Source organism: Cetorhinus maximus, chromosome 4 (genome assembly GCF_964194155.1).
Source record: "Cetorhinus maximus chromosome 4, sCetMax3.hap1.1, whole genome shotgun sequence".
Taxonomy (NCBI): Eukaryota; Metazoa; Chordata; class Chondrichthyes; order Lamniformes; family Cetorhinidae; genus Cetorhinus; species Cetorhinus maximus.
This window is the reverse complement of record NC_135882.1, coordinates 173,797,950-173,814,032: the sequence shown is the minus strand read 5'-3', so window position 1 is coordinate 173,814,032 and position 16,083 is coordinate 173,797,950.

Sequence of the window (16,083 nt, the reverse complement as noted above, 5' to 3'; positions counted from 1 at the left end):
CACAGCTCCTGCTCCATACACTGAACACAGCTCCTGCTCCAAACACTGAACACAGCTCCTGCACCAAACACTGAACACAGCTACTGCTCCAAACACTGAACACAGCTCCTGCTCCAAACACTGAACACAGCTCTTGCTCCAAACACTGAACAGAGCTCCTGCACCAAACACTCAACACTGAACACAGCTCCTGCTCCAAACACTCAGCACTGAACACAGCTCCTGCTCCAAACACCCAGCACTGAACACAGCTCCTGCTGCAAATAACCAGCACTGAACACAGCTCCTGCTACAAACACTCTGCAATGAACACAGCACCTGCTAAAAACACTCAGCACTGAACACAGCTCCTGCTCCAAACACTCAGTACTGAACACAGCTCCTGCTCCAATCACTCAGCACTGAACACAGCTCCTGGTCCAAACACCCAGAACTGAACACAGCTCCTGCTACAAACACACAGCACTGAACACAGCTCCTGCTACAAACACTCATCACTGAACACAGCTCCTGCTCCAAACACTCAGCACTGAACACAGCTCCTGCCCCAGACACTGAACACAGCTCCTGCTCCAGACACTGAACACAGCTCCTGCTCCAGACACTGAACACAGCTCCTGCTCCAGACACTGAACACAGTTCCTGCTCCAAACACTGAACACAGCTCCTGCTCCAAACACTGAACACTGCTCCAAACACTGAACACTGCTCCAAAAACTGCTCCAAACACTGAACACAGCTCCAGCTCCAAACACTGAACACAGCTCCTGTTCCAAACACTCAGCACTGAACACAGCTCTTGCTCCAAACACTGAACACAGCTCCTGCTTGAAACACTGAACACAGCTCCTGCTCCAAACACCGAACACAGATCCTGCTCCAAATACTGAACAAAGCTCCTGCTCCAAACACTGAATACCGCTCCTGATCCAAACACTGAACACTGCTCCAAACACTGAACAGAGCTCCAAAAATTGAACACTGCTCCAAACACTGAACACTGCTCCAAACACTGAACACGGCTCCTGCTACAAACACTGATCACGGCTCCAGCTCCAAACACTGAACACAGCACCTGCTCCAAACACTGAACACAGCTCCTGCTCCAAACACTGAACACAGATCCTGCTCCAAACACTGAACTCAGCTCCTGCTCAAAACACTGAACACAGCTCCTGCTCCAAACACTGAACACAGCTCCTGCTCCAAATACTGAACACAGCTCCTGCTGCAAACTCTGAACACAGCTCCTGCTCCAAACACTGAACACAGCTCCTGCGCCAAACACTCAACATTGAACACAGCTCCTGCTCCAAGCACTGAACAGTGCTCCAAAGACTGAACACTGCTCCAAAAACTGCTGCAAACACTGAACACAGCTCCAGCTCCAAACACTGAACAGCTCCAGCTCCAAACAGTGAACACTGCTGCTGCTCCAAACACTGAACACAGCTCCTGCTCCAAACACTGAACACAGCTCCTGCTCCAAAGATTGAACACAGCTCCTGTTCCAAACACTCAGCACTGAACACAGCTCCTTCTCCAAACACTGAACACTGCTCATGTTCCAAACACTGAACACAGCTCCTGCTCCAAACACTGAACACAGCTCCTGCTCCAAACAGTGAACACAGCTCCTGCTCCAAACACTGAACACAGCTCCTTCTCCAAACACTGAACACAGCTCCTGCTCCAAACACTGAACACAGCTCCTGCTCCAAACACTGAACACAGCTCCTGCTCCAAACACTGAACACAGCTCCTGCTCCAAACACTTAACACAGCTCCTGCTCCAAACACTGAACATAGCTCCTGCACCAAACACTGAACACAGCTCCTGCACCAAACACTGAACACAGCTCCTGCACCAAACACTCAACACTGAACACAGCTCCTGCTCCAAACACTCAGCACTGAACACAGCTCCTGTTCCAAACACCCAGCACTGAACACAGCTCCTGCTCCAAATAACCAGCATTGAGCACAGCTCCTGCTACAGACACTCAGCAATGAACACAGCACCTGCTCCAAACACTCAGCACTGAACACAGCTCCTGCTCCAAACACTCAGTACTGAACACTGCTCGTGCTCCAAACACATCAGCACTGAACACAGCTCCTGGTCCAAACACCCAGAACTGAACACAGCTCCTGCTACAAACACACAGCAATGAACACAGCTCCTGCTCCAAACACTCATCACTGAACACAGCTCCTGCTCCAAACACTGAGCACTGAACACAGCTCCTGCCCCAGACACTGAACACAGCTCCTGCTCCAGACACTGAACACAGCTCCTGCTCCAGACACTGAACACAGCTCCTGCTCCAGACACTGAACACAGCTGCTGCTCCAAACACTGAACACAGCTCCTGCTCCAAACACTGAACACAGCACCTGCTCCAAACACTGAACACTGCTCCAAACACTGAACACTGCTCCAAAAACTGCTCCAAAAACTGCACACAGATCCAGCTCCAAACACTGAACACAGCTCCTGCTCCAAACACTCAGCACTGAACACAGCTCTTGCTCCAAACACTGAACACAGCTCCTGCTTCAAACACTGAACACAGCTCCAGCTCCAAACACTGAACACAACTCCAGCTCCAAACACTGAACACTGCTGCTGCTCCAAACACTGAACACAGTTCCTGCTCCAAACACTGAACACAGCTCCTGCTCCAAACACTGAACAAAGCTCCCGCTCCAAACACTCAGCACTGAACACAGCTCCTGCTCCAAACATTGAACACAGCTCATGTTCCAAACACTGAACACCGCTCCTGCTCCAAACACTGAACAAACCTCCTGGTCCAAACACTGAACACAGCTCCTGCTCCAAACACTGTACACTGCTCCTGCTCCAAACACTGAACACAGCTCCTGCACCAAACACTGAACACAGCTCCTGCTCCAAACACTGAACACAGCTCCTGCTCCAAACACTGAACACAGCTCCTGCTCCAAACACTGAACACAGCTCCTGCTCCAAACACTGAACACAGCTCCTGCTCCAAACACTGAACACAGCTCCTGCTCCAAACACTGAACACAGCTCCTGTTCCAAACACTGAACACAGTTCCTGCAGCAAACACTGAACACAGCTCCTGCACCAAACACTCAACACTGAACACAGCTCCTGCTCCAAACACTCAGCACTGAACACAGCTCCTGCTCCAAACACCCAGCACTGAACACAGCTCCTGCTGCAAATAACCAGCACTGAACACAGCTCCTGCTACAAACACTCTGCAATGAACACAGCACCTGCTAAAAACACTCAGCACTGAACACAGCTCCTGCTCCAAACACTCAGTACTGAACACAGCTCCTGCTCCAAACACTCAGCACTGAACACAGCTCCTGGTCCAAACACCCAGAACTGAACACAGCTCCAGCTACAAAGACACAGCACTGAACACAGCTCCTGCTACAAACACTCATCACTGAACACAGCTCCTGCTCCAAACACTCAGCACTGAACACAGCTCCTGCCCCAGACACTGAAACACAGCTCCTGCTCGAGACACTGAACACAGCTCCTGCTCGAGACACTGAACACAGCTCCTGCTCCAGACACTGAACACAGTTCCTGCTCCAGACACTGAACACAGCTCCTGCTCCAAACACTGAACACTGCTCCAAACACTGAACACTGCTCCAAAAACTGCTCCAAACACTGAACACAGCTCCAGCTCCAAACACTGAACACAGCTCCTGCTCCAAACACTCAGCACTGAACACAGCTCTTGGTCCAAACACTGAACACAGCTCCTGCTTGAAACACTGAACACAGCTCCAGCTCCAAACACTGAACACAGCTCCAGCTCCAAACATGGAACACTGCTGCTGCTCCAAACACTGAACACAGTTCCTGCTCCAAACACTGAACACAGCTCCTGCTCCAAACACTGAACACAGCTCCTGCTCCAAAACTCAGCACTGAACACAGCTCCTGCTCCAAACATTGAACACAGCTCATGTTCCAAACACTGAACACAGCTCCTGCTCCAGACACTGATCACAGCTCATGCTCCAGACACTGAACACAGTTCCTGCTCCAAACACTGAACACAGCTCCTGCTCCAAACACTGAACACTGCTCCAAACACTGAACACTGCTCCAAAAACTGCTCCAAACACTGAACACAGCTCCAGCTCCAAACACTGAACACAGCTCCTGCTCCAAACACTCAGCACTGAACACAGCTCTTGCTCCAAACACTGAACACAGCTCCTGCTTGAAACACTGAACACAGCTCCTGCTCCAAACACCGAACACAGATCCTGCTCCAAATACTGAACACAGCTCCTGCTCCAAACACTGAATACCGCTCCTGCTCCAAACACTGAACACTGCTCCAAACACTGAACACAGCTCCAAAAATTGAACACTGCTCCAAACACTGAACACTGCTCCAAACACTGAACACGGCTCCTGCTACAAACACTGATCACGACTCCAGCTCCAAGCACTGAACACAGCTCCTGCTCAAAACACTGAACACAGCTCATGCTCCAAACACTGAACACAGCTCCTGCTCCAAATACTGAACACAGATCCTGCTGCAAACACTGAACACTGCTGCTGCTCCAAACACTGAACACAGCTCCTGCTCCAAACACTGAACACAGCTCCTGCTCCAAAGACTGAACACAGCTCCTGCTCCAAAGACTGAACACAGCTCCTGTTCCAAACACTCAGCACTGAACACAGCTCCTGCTCCAAACACTGAACACAGCTCATGTTCCAAACACTGAACACAGCTCCTGCTCCAAACACTGAACACAGCTCCTGCTCCAAACACTGAACACAGCTCCTGCTCCAAACACTGAACACAGAACCTGCTCCAAACACTGAACACAGAACCTGCTCCAAACACTGAACACAGAACCTGCTCCAAACACTGAACACTGCTCAAAACACTGAACACTGCTCCAAAAACTGCTCCAAAAACTGCACACAGATACAGCTCCAAACACTGAACACAGCTCCTGCTCCAAACACTCAGCACTGAACACAGCTCTTGCTCCAAACACTGAACACAGCTCCTGCTTCAAACACTGAACACAGCTCCAGCTCCAAACACTGAACACAGCTCCAGCTCCAAACACTGAACACTGCTGCTGCTCCAAACACTGAACACAGTTCCTGCTCCAAACACTGAACAAAGCTCCCGCTCCAAACACTGAACAAAGCTCCCGCTCCAAACATTGAACACAGCTCCTGCTCCAAACATTGAACACAGCTCATGTTCCAAACACTGAACACCGCTCCTGCTCCAAACACTGAACAAACCTCCTGGTCCAAACACTGAACACAGCTCCTGCTCCAAACACTGTACACTGCTCCTGCTCCAAACACTGAACACAGCTCCTGCTCCAAACACTGAACACAGCTCCTGCTCCAAACACTGAACACAGCTCCTGCTCCAAACACTGAACACAGCTCCTGCTCCAAACACTGAACACAGCTCCTGCTCCAAACACTGAACACAGCTCCTGCTCCAAACACTGAACACAGCTCCTGCTCCAAACACTGAACACAGCTCCTGCTCCAAACACTGAACACAGCTCCTGCTCCATACACTGAACACAGCTCCTGCTCCAAACACTGAACACAGCTCCTGCACCAAACACTGAACACAGCTACTGCTCCAAACACTGAACACAGCTCCTGCTCCAAACACTGAACACAGCTCTTGCTCCAAACACTGAACAGAGCTCCTGCACCAAACACTCAACACTGAACACAGCTCCTGCTCCAAACACTCAGCACTGAACACAGCTCCTGCTCCAAACACCCAGCACTGAACACAGCTCCTGCTGCAAATAACCAGCACTGAACACAGCTCCTGCTACAAACACTCTGCAATGAACACAGCACCTGCTAAAAACACTCAGCACTGAACACAGCTCCTGCTCCAAACACTCAGTACTGAACACAGCTCCTGCTCCAATCACTCAGCACTGAACACAGCTCCTGGTCCAAACACCCAGAACTGAACACAGCTCCTGCTACAAACACACAGCACTGAACACAGCTCCTGCTACAAACACTCATCACTGAACACAGCTCCTGCTCCAAACACTCAGCACTGAACACAGCTCCTGCCCCAGACACTGAACACAGCTCCTGCTCCAGACACTGAACACAGCTCCTGCTCCAGACACTGAACACAGCTCCTGCTCCAGACACTGAACACAGTTCCTGCTCCAAACACTGAACACAGCTCCTGCTCCAAACACTGAACACTGCTCCAAACACTGAACACTGCTCCAAAAACTGCTCCAAACACTGAACACAGCTCCAGCTCCAAACACTGAACACAGCTCCTGTTCCAAACACTCAGCACTGAACACAGCTCTTGCTCCAAACACTGAACACAGCTCCTGCTTGAAACACTGAACACAGCTCCTGCTCCAAACACCGAACACAGATCCTGCTCCAAATACTGAACAAAGCTCCTGCTCCAAACACTGAATACCGCTCCTGATCCAAACACTGAACACTGCTCCAAACACTGAACAGAGCTCCAAAAATTGAACACTGCTCCAAACACTGAACACTGCTCCAAACACTGAACACGGCTCCTGCTACAAACACTGATCACGGCTCCAGCTCCAAACACTGAACACAGCACCTGCTCCAAACACTGAACACAGCTCCTGCTCCAAACACTGAACACAGATCCTGCTCCAAACACTGAACTCAGCTCCTGCTCAAAACACTGAACACAGCTCCTGCTCCAAACACTGAACACAGCTCCTGCTCCAAATACTGAACACAGCTCCTGCTGCAAACTCTGAACACAGCTCCTGCTCCAAACACTGAACACAGCTCCTGCGCCAAACACTCAACATTGAACACAGCTCCTGCTCCAAGCACTGAACAGTGCTCCAAAGACTGAACACTGCTCCAAAAACTGCTGCAAACACTGAACACAGCTCCAGCTCCAAACACTGAACAGCTCCAGCTCCAAACAGTGAACACTGCTGCTGCTCCAAACACTGAACACAGCTCCTGCTCCAAACACTGAACACAGCTCCTGCTCCAAAGATTGAACACAGCTCCTGTTCCAAACACTCAGCACTGAACACAGCTCCTTCTCCAAACACTGAACACTGCTCATGTTCCAAACACTGAACACAGCTCCTGCTCCAAACACTGAACACAGCTCCTGCTCCAAACAGTGAACACAGCTCCTGCTCCAAACACTGAACACAGCTCCTTCTCCAAACACTGAACACAGCTCCTGCTCCAAACACTGAACACAGCTCCTGCTCCAAACACTGAACACAGCTCCTGCTCCAAACACTGAACACAGCTCCTGCTCCAAACACTTAACACAGCTCCTGCTCCAAACACTGAACATAGCTCCTGCACCAAACACTGAACACAGCTCCTGCACCAAACACTGAACACAGCTCCTGCACCAAACACTCAACACTGAACACAGCTCCTGCTCCAAACACTCAGCACTGAACACAGCTCCTGTTCCAAACACCCAGCACTGAACACAGCTCCTGCTCCAAATAACCAGCATTGAGCACAGCTCCTGCTACAGACACTCAGCAATGAACACAGCACCTGCTCCAAACACTCAGCACTGAACACAGCTCCTGCTCCAAACACTCAGTACTGAACACTGCTCGTGCTCCAAACACATCAGCACTGAACACAGCTCCTGGTCCAAACACCCAGAACTGAACACAGCTCCTGCTACAAACACACAGCAATGAACACAGCTCCTGCTCCAAACACTCATCACTGAACACAGCTCCTGCTCCAAACACTGAGCACTGAACACAGCTCCTGCCCCAGACACTGAACACAGCTCCTGCTCCAGACACTGAACACAGCTCCTGCTCCAGACACTGAACACAGCTCCTGCTCCAGACACTGAACACAGCTGCTGCTCCAAACACTGAACACAGCTCCTGCTCCAAACACTGAACACAGCACCTGCTCCAAACACTGAACACTGCTCCAAACACTGAACACTGCTCCAAAAACTGCTCCAAAAACTGCACACAGATCCAGCTCCAAACACTGAACACAGCTCCTGCTCCAAACACTCAGCACTGAACACAGCTCTTGCTCCAAACACTGAACACAGCTCCTGCTTCAAACACTGAACACAGCTCCAGCTCCAAACACTGAACACAACTCCAGCTCCAAACACTGAACACTGCTGCTGCTCCAAACACTGAACACAGTTCCTGCTCCAAACACTGAACACAGCTCCTGCTCCAAACACTGAACAAAGCTCCCGCTCCAAACACTCAGCACTGAACACAGCTCCTGCTCCAAACATTGAACACAGCTCATGTTCCAAACACTGAACACCGCTCCTGCTCCAAACACTGAACAAACCTCCTGGTCCAAACACTGAACACAGCTCCTGCTCCAAACACTGTACACTGCTCCTGCTCCAAACACTGAACACAGCTCCTGCACCAAACACTGAACACAGCTCCTGCTCCAAACACTGAACACAGCTCCTGCTCCAAACACTGAACACAGCTCCTGCTCCAAACACTGAACACAGCTCCTGCTCCAAACACTGAACACAGCTCCTGCTCCAAACACTGAACACAGCTCCTGCTCCAAACACTGAACACAGCTCCTGTTCCAAACACTGAACACAGTTCCTGCAGCAAACACTGAACACAGCTCCTGCACCAAACACTCAACACTGAACACAGCTCCTGCTCCAAACACTCAGCACTGAACACAGCTCCTGCTCCAAACACCCAGCACTGAACACAGCTCCTGCTGCAAATAACCAGCACTGAACACAGCTCCTGCTACAAACACTCTGCAATGAACACAGCACCTGCTAAAAACACTCAGCACTGAACACAGCTCCTGCTCCAAACACTCAGTACTGAACACAGCTCCTGCTCCAAACACTCAGCACTGAACACAGCTCCTGGTCCAAACACCCAGAACTGAACACAGCTCCAGCTACAAAGACACAGCACTGAACACAGCTCCTGCTACAAACACTCATCACTGAACACAGCTCCTGCTCCAAACACTCAGCACTGAACACAGCTCCTGCCCCAGACACTGAACACAGCTCCTGCTCGAGACACTGAACACAGCTCCTGCTCGAGACACTGAACACAGCTCCTGCTCCAGACACTGAACACAGTTCCTGCTCCAGACACTGAACACAGCTCCTGCTCCAAACACTGAACACTGCTCCAAACACTGAACACTGCTCCAAAAACTGCTCCAAACACTGAACACAGCTCCAGCTCCAAACACTGAACACAGCTCCTGCTCCAAACACTCAGCACTGAACACAGCTCTTGGTCCAAACACTGAACACAGCTCCTGCTTGAAACACTGAACACAGCTCCAGCTCCAAACACTGAACATAGCTCCAGCTCCAAACATGGAACACTGCTGCTGCTCCAAACACTGAACACAGTTCCTGCTCCAAACACTGAACACAGCTCCTGCTCCAAACACTGAACACAGCTCCTGCTCCAAAACTCAGCACTGAACACAGCTCCTGCTCCAAACATTGAACACAGCTCATGTTCCAAACACTGAACACAGCTCCTGCTCCAAACACTGAACACAGCTCCTGCTCCAAACACTGAACACAGCTCCTGCTCCAAACACTGAACACAGCTCCTGCTCCAAACACTGAACACAGCTCCTGCTCCAAACACTGAACACAGCTCCTGCTCCAAACACTGAACACAGCTCCTGCTCCAAACACTGAACACAGCTCCTGCTCCAAACACTGAACACAGCTCCTGCTCCAAACACTGAACACAGCTCCTGCTCCAAACACTGAACACAGCTCCTGCACCAAACACTGAACACAGCTCCTGCACCAAACACTCAACACTGAACACAGCTCCTGCTCCAAACACTCAGCACTGAACACAGCTCCTGCTCCAAACACCCAGCACTGAACACAGCTCCTGCTACAAATAACCAGCACTGAAAACAGCTCCTGCTACAAACACTCTGCAATGAACACAGCACCTGCTCCAAACACTCAGCACTGAACACAGCTCCTGCTCCAAACACTCAGTACTGAACACAGCTCCTGCTCCAAACACTCAGCACTGAACACAGCTCCTCGTCCAAACATCCAGAACTGAACACAGCTCCTGCTACAAACACACAGCACTGAACACAGCTCCTGCTACAAACACTCATCACTGAACACAGCTCCTGCTCCAAACACTCAGCACTGAACACAGCTCCTGCCCCAGACACTGAACACAGCTCCTGCTCCAGACACTGAACACAGCTCCTGCTCCAGACACTGAACACAGCTCCTGCTCCAGACACTGAACACAGCTCCTGCTCCAGACACTGAACACAGCTCCTGCTCCAAACACTGAACACTCCTCCAAACACTGAACACTGCTCCAAAAACTGCTCCAAACACTGAACACAGCTCCAGCTCCAAACACTCAGCACTGAACACAGCTCTTGATCCAAACACTGAACACAGCTCCTGCTTCAAACACTGAACACAGCTCCTGCTACAAACACTGAACACAGCTCCTGCTACAAAAACTGAACACAGCTCCTGCTCCATAAACTGAACACAGCTCCAAAAATTGAACACTGCTCCAAACACTGAACACTGCTCAAAACACTGAACACTGCTCCAAACACTGAACACTGCTCCAAACACTGAACACTGCTCCAAACACTGAACACTGCTCCAAACACTGAACACTGCTCAAAACACTGAACACTGCTCAAAACAGAGAACACTGCTCAAAACACTGAACTCTGCTCAAAACACTGAACTTGCTCAAAACACTGAACACTGCTCCAAACACTGAACTCAGCTCCTGCTCCAAACACTGAACACAGCTCCTGCTCCAAACACTGAACACGGCTCCTGCTCCAAACATTGAACACAGCTCCTGCTCCCAACACTGAACATAGCTCCTGCTCCAAATACTGAACACTACTCCTGCTGCAAACACTGAACACAGCTCCTGCTCCAAACACTGAACACAGCTCCTGCACCAAACACTCCACACTGAACACAGCTCCTGCTCCAAACACTCAGCACTGAACACAGCTCCTGCTTCAAACACCCAGCACTGAACACAGCTCCTGCTCCAAACACCCAGCACTGAACACAGCTCGTGCTACAAACACTTAGGAATGAACACAGCTCCTGCTCCAAACACTCAGCACTGAACACAGCTCCTTGTCCAAACACTCAGTACTGAACACAGCTCCTGCTCCAAACACTCAGCACTGAACACAGCTCCTGGTCCAAACACCCAGCACTGAACACAGCTCCTGCTACAAACTCACAGCAATGAACACAGCTCCTGGTCCAAACACTCAGCACTGAACACATCTCCAACTCCAAACAATCAGCACTGAACACAGCTCCCGCTCCAAACACTCAGCACTGAACACAGCTCCCGCTCCAAACATTCAGCACTGAACACAGCTCCCGCTCCAAACACTCAGCACAGAACACAGCTCCAGCTCCAAACACTGAACACAGCTCCAGTTCCAAACACTGAACACAGCACCTGCTCCAAATACTCAGCACTGAACACAGCTCCTGCTCCAAAGACTGAACACAGCTCCTGCTCCAAAGACTGAACACAGCTCCTGCTCCAAACACTGAACACAGCACCTGATCCAAATACTCAGCACTGAACGCAGCTACTGCTCCAAACACTGAACAGAGCTCCTGCTGCAAACACTGAACCAGAGCTCCAGCTCCAACACTTAGCACTGAACACTACTCGTGCTCCAAACACTCTGCACTGAACACAGCTCCTGCTCAAAACACTCAGCACTGAACACAACTCCTGCTCCAAACACTCGGCACTGAACACAGCTACTGCTCCAAACACTGAGCGCAGCTACTGCTCCAAACACTGAACGCAGCTCCTGCTCCAAACACTGAACGTACATCCTGCTCCAAACACTGAACGCAGCTCCTGCTCCAAACACTGAACACAGCTCTTGCTCCAAAAACTGAACACAGCTCCTGCTCCAAACACTGAACACAGCTCCTGCTCCAAACACTGAACACAGCTCCTGCCCTAAACACTGAACACAGCTCCTGCTCCAAACACTGAACACAGCTCCTGCTCCAAACACTGAACACAGCTCCTGCTCCAAACACTGAACACAGCTCCTGCTCCAAACACTGAACACAGCTCCTGCTCCAAACACTGAACACAGCTCCTGCTCCAAACACTGAACACAGCTCCTGCTCCAAACACTGAACACAGCTCCTGCTCCAAACACTGAACACAGCTCCTGCTCCAAACACTGAACACAGCTCCTGCTCCAAACACTGAACACAGCTCCTGCTCCAAACACTGAACACAGCTCCTGTTCCAAACACTGAACACAGTTCCTGCAGCAAACACTGAACACAGCTCCTGCACCAAACACTCAACACTGAACACAGCTCCTGCTCCAAACACTCAGCACTGAACACAGCTCCTGCTCCAAACACACAGCACTGAACACAGCTCCTGCTGCAAATAACCAGCACTGAACACAGCTCCTGCTACAAACACTCTGCAATGAACACAGCACCTGCTAAAAACACTCAGCACTGAACACAGCTCCTGCTCCAAACACTCAGTACTGAACACAGCTCCTGCTCCAAACACTCAGCACTGAACACAGCTCCTGGTCCAAACACCCAGAACTGAACACAGCTCCAGCTACAAAGACACAGCACTGAACACAGCTCCTGCTACAAACACTCATCACTGAACACAGCTCCTGCTCCAAACACTCAGCACTGAACACAGCTCCTGCCCCAGACACTGAACACAGCTCCTGCTCGAGACACTGAACACAGCTCCTGCTCGAGACACTGAACACAGCTCCTGCTCGAGACACTGAACACAGCTCCTGCTCCAGACACTGAACACAGCTCCTGCTCCAGACACTGAACACAGTTCCTGCTCCAAACACTGAACACAGCTCCTGCTCCAAACACTGAACACTGCTCCAAACACTGAACACTGCTCCAAAAACTGCTCCAAACACTGAACACAGCTCCAGCTCCAAACACTGAACACAGCTCCTGCTCCAAACACTCAGCACTGAACACAGCTCTTGGTCCAAACATTGAACACAGCTCATGTTCCAAACACTGAACACAGCTCCTGCTCCAAACACTGAACACAGCTCCTGCTCCAAACACTGAACACAGCTCCTGCTCCAAACACTGAACACAGCTCCTGCTCCAAACACTGAACACAGCTCCTGCTCCAAACACTGAACACAGCTCCTGCTCCAAACACTGAACACAGCTCCTGCTCCAAACACTGAACACAGCTCCTGCTCCAAACACTGAACACAGCTCCTGCTCCAAACACTGAACACAGCTCCTGCTCCAAACACTGAACACAGCTCCTGCTCCAAACACTGAACACAGCTCCTGCTCCAAACACTGAACACAGCTCCTGCACCAAACACTGAACACAGCTCCTGCACCAAACACTGAACACAGCTCCTGCACCAAACACTCAACACTGAACACAGCTCCTGCTCCAAACACTCAGCACTGAACACAGCTCCTGCTCCAAACACCCAGCACTGAACACAGCTCCTGCAACAAATAACCAGCACTGAAAACAGCTCCTGCTACAAACACTCTGCAATGAACACAGCACCTGCTCCAAACACTCAGCACTGAACACAGCTCCTGCTCCAAACACTCAGTACTGAACACAGCTCCTGCTCCAAACACTCAGCACTGAACACAGCTCCTCGTCCAAACATCCAGAACTGAACACAGCTCCTGCTACAAACACACAGCACTGAACACAGATCCTGCTACAAACACTCATCACTGAACACAGCTCCTGCTCCAAACACTCAGCACTGAACACAGCTCCTGCCCCAGACACTGAACACAGCTCCTGCTCCAGACACTGAACACAGCTCCTGCTCCAGACACTGAACACAGCTCCTGCTCCAGACACTGAACACAGCTCCTGCTCCAGACACTGAACACAGCTCCTGCTCCAAACACTGAACACTCCTCCAAACACTGAACACTGCTCCAAAAACTGCTCCAAACACTGAACACAGCTCCAGCTCCAAACACTGAACACAGCTCCTGCTCCAAACACTTAGCACTGAACACAGCTTTTGATCCAAACACTGAACACAGCTCCTGCTTCAAACACTGAACACAGCTCCTGCTACAAACACTGAACACAGCTCCTGCTCCAAAAACTGAACACAGCTCCTGCTCCAAAAACTGAACACAGCTCCTGCTCCATAAACTGAACACAGCTCCAAAAATTGAACACTGCTCCAAACACTGAACACTGCTCCAAGCACTGAACACTGCTCCAAACACTGAACACAGCTCCTGCTCCAAACACTCAGCACTGAACACAGCTCCTGCTTCAAACACCCAGCACTGAACACAGCTCCTGCTCCAAACACCCAGCACTGAACACAGCTCGTGCTACAAACACTTAGGAATGAACACAGCTCCTGCTCCAAACACTCAGCACTGAACACAGCTCCTTGTCCAAACACTCAGTACTGAACACAGCTCCTGCTCCAAACACTCAGCACTGAACACAGCTCCTGGTCCAAACACCCAGCACTGAACACAGCTCCTGCTACAAACTCACAGCAATGAACACAGCTCCTGGTCCAAACACTCAGCACTGAACACATCTCCAACTCCAAACAATCAGCACTGAACACAGCTCCCGCTCCAAACACTCAGCACTGAACACAGCTCCCGCTCCAAACATTCAGCACTGAACACAGCTCCCGCTCCAAACACTCAGCACAGAACACAGCTCCAGCTCCAAACACTGAACACAGCTCCAGTTCCAAACACTGAACACAGCACCTGCTCCAAATACTCAGCACTGAACACAGCTCCTGCTCCAAAGACTGAACACAGCTCCTGCTCCAAACACTGAACACAGCACCTGCTCCAAATACTCAGCACTGAACGCAGCTACTGCTCCAAACACTGAACAGAGCTCCTGCTGCAAACACTGAACCAGAGCTCCAGCTCCAACACTTAGCACTGAACACTACTCGTGCTCCAAACACTCTGCACTGAACACAGCTCCTGCTCAAAACACTCAGCACTGAACACATCTCCTGCTCCAAACACTCGGCACTGAACACAGCTACTGCTCCAAACACTGAGCGCAGCTACTGCTCCAAACACTGAACGCAGCTCCTGCTCCAAACACTGAACGTACATCCTGCTCCAAACACTGAACGCAGCTCCTGCTCCAAACACTGAACACAGCTCTTGCTCCAAAAACTGAACACAGCTCCTGCTCCAAACACTGAACACAGCTCCTGCTCCAAACACTGAACACAGCTCCTGCCCTAAACACTGAACACAGCTCCTGCTCCAAACACTGAACACAGCTCCTGCTCCAAACACAGAACACAGCTCCTGCTCCAAACACTGAACACTGCTCCAAACACGGAACACTGCTCCAAAAATTGAACACTGCTCCAAAAACTGAACACAGCTCCTGCTCCAAACACTGAACACAGCTCCTTCTCCAAACACTGAACGCAGCTCCTGCTCCAAACACTGAACACAGCTCCTGCTCCAAACACTGAACACAGCACCTGATACAAACACAGAATACAGATCCTGCTGCAAACACTGAACACAGCTCCTGCTCCAAACACTGAACACAGCTCCTGCTCCAAACACTGAACATAGCTCTTGCTCCAAACACTGAACACAGCTCTTGCTCCAAACACCGAACACAGATCCTGCTCCAAATACTGAACACAGCTCCTGCTCCAAACACTGAACACAGCTCCTGCTCCAAACACAGAACACAGCTCCTGCTCCAAACACTGAACACTGCTCCAAACACGGAACACTGCTCCAAAAATTGAACACTGCTCCAAAAACTGAACACAGCTCCTGCTCCAAACACTGAACACAGCTCCTTCTCCAAACACTGAACGCAGCTCCTGCTCCAAACACTGAACACAGCTCCTGCTCCAAACACTGAACACAGCACCTGATACAAACACAGAATACAGATCCTGCTGCAAACACTGAACACAGCTCCTGCTC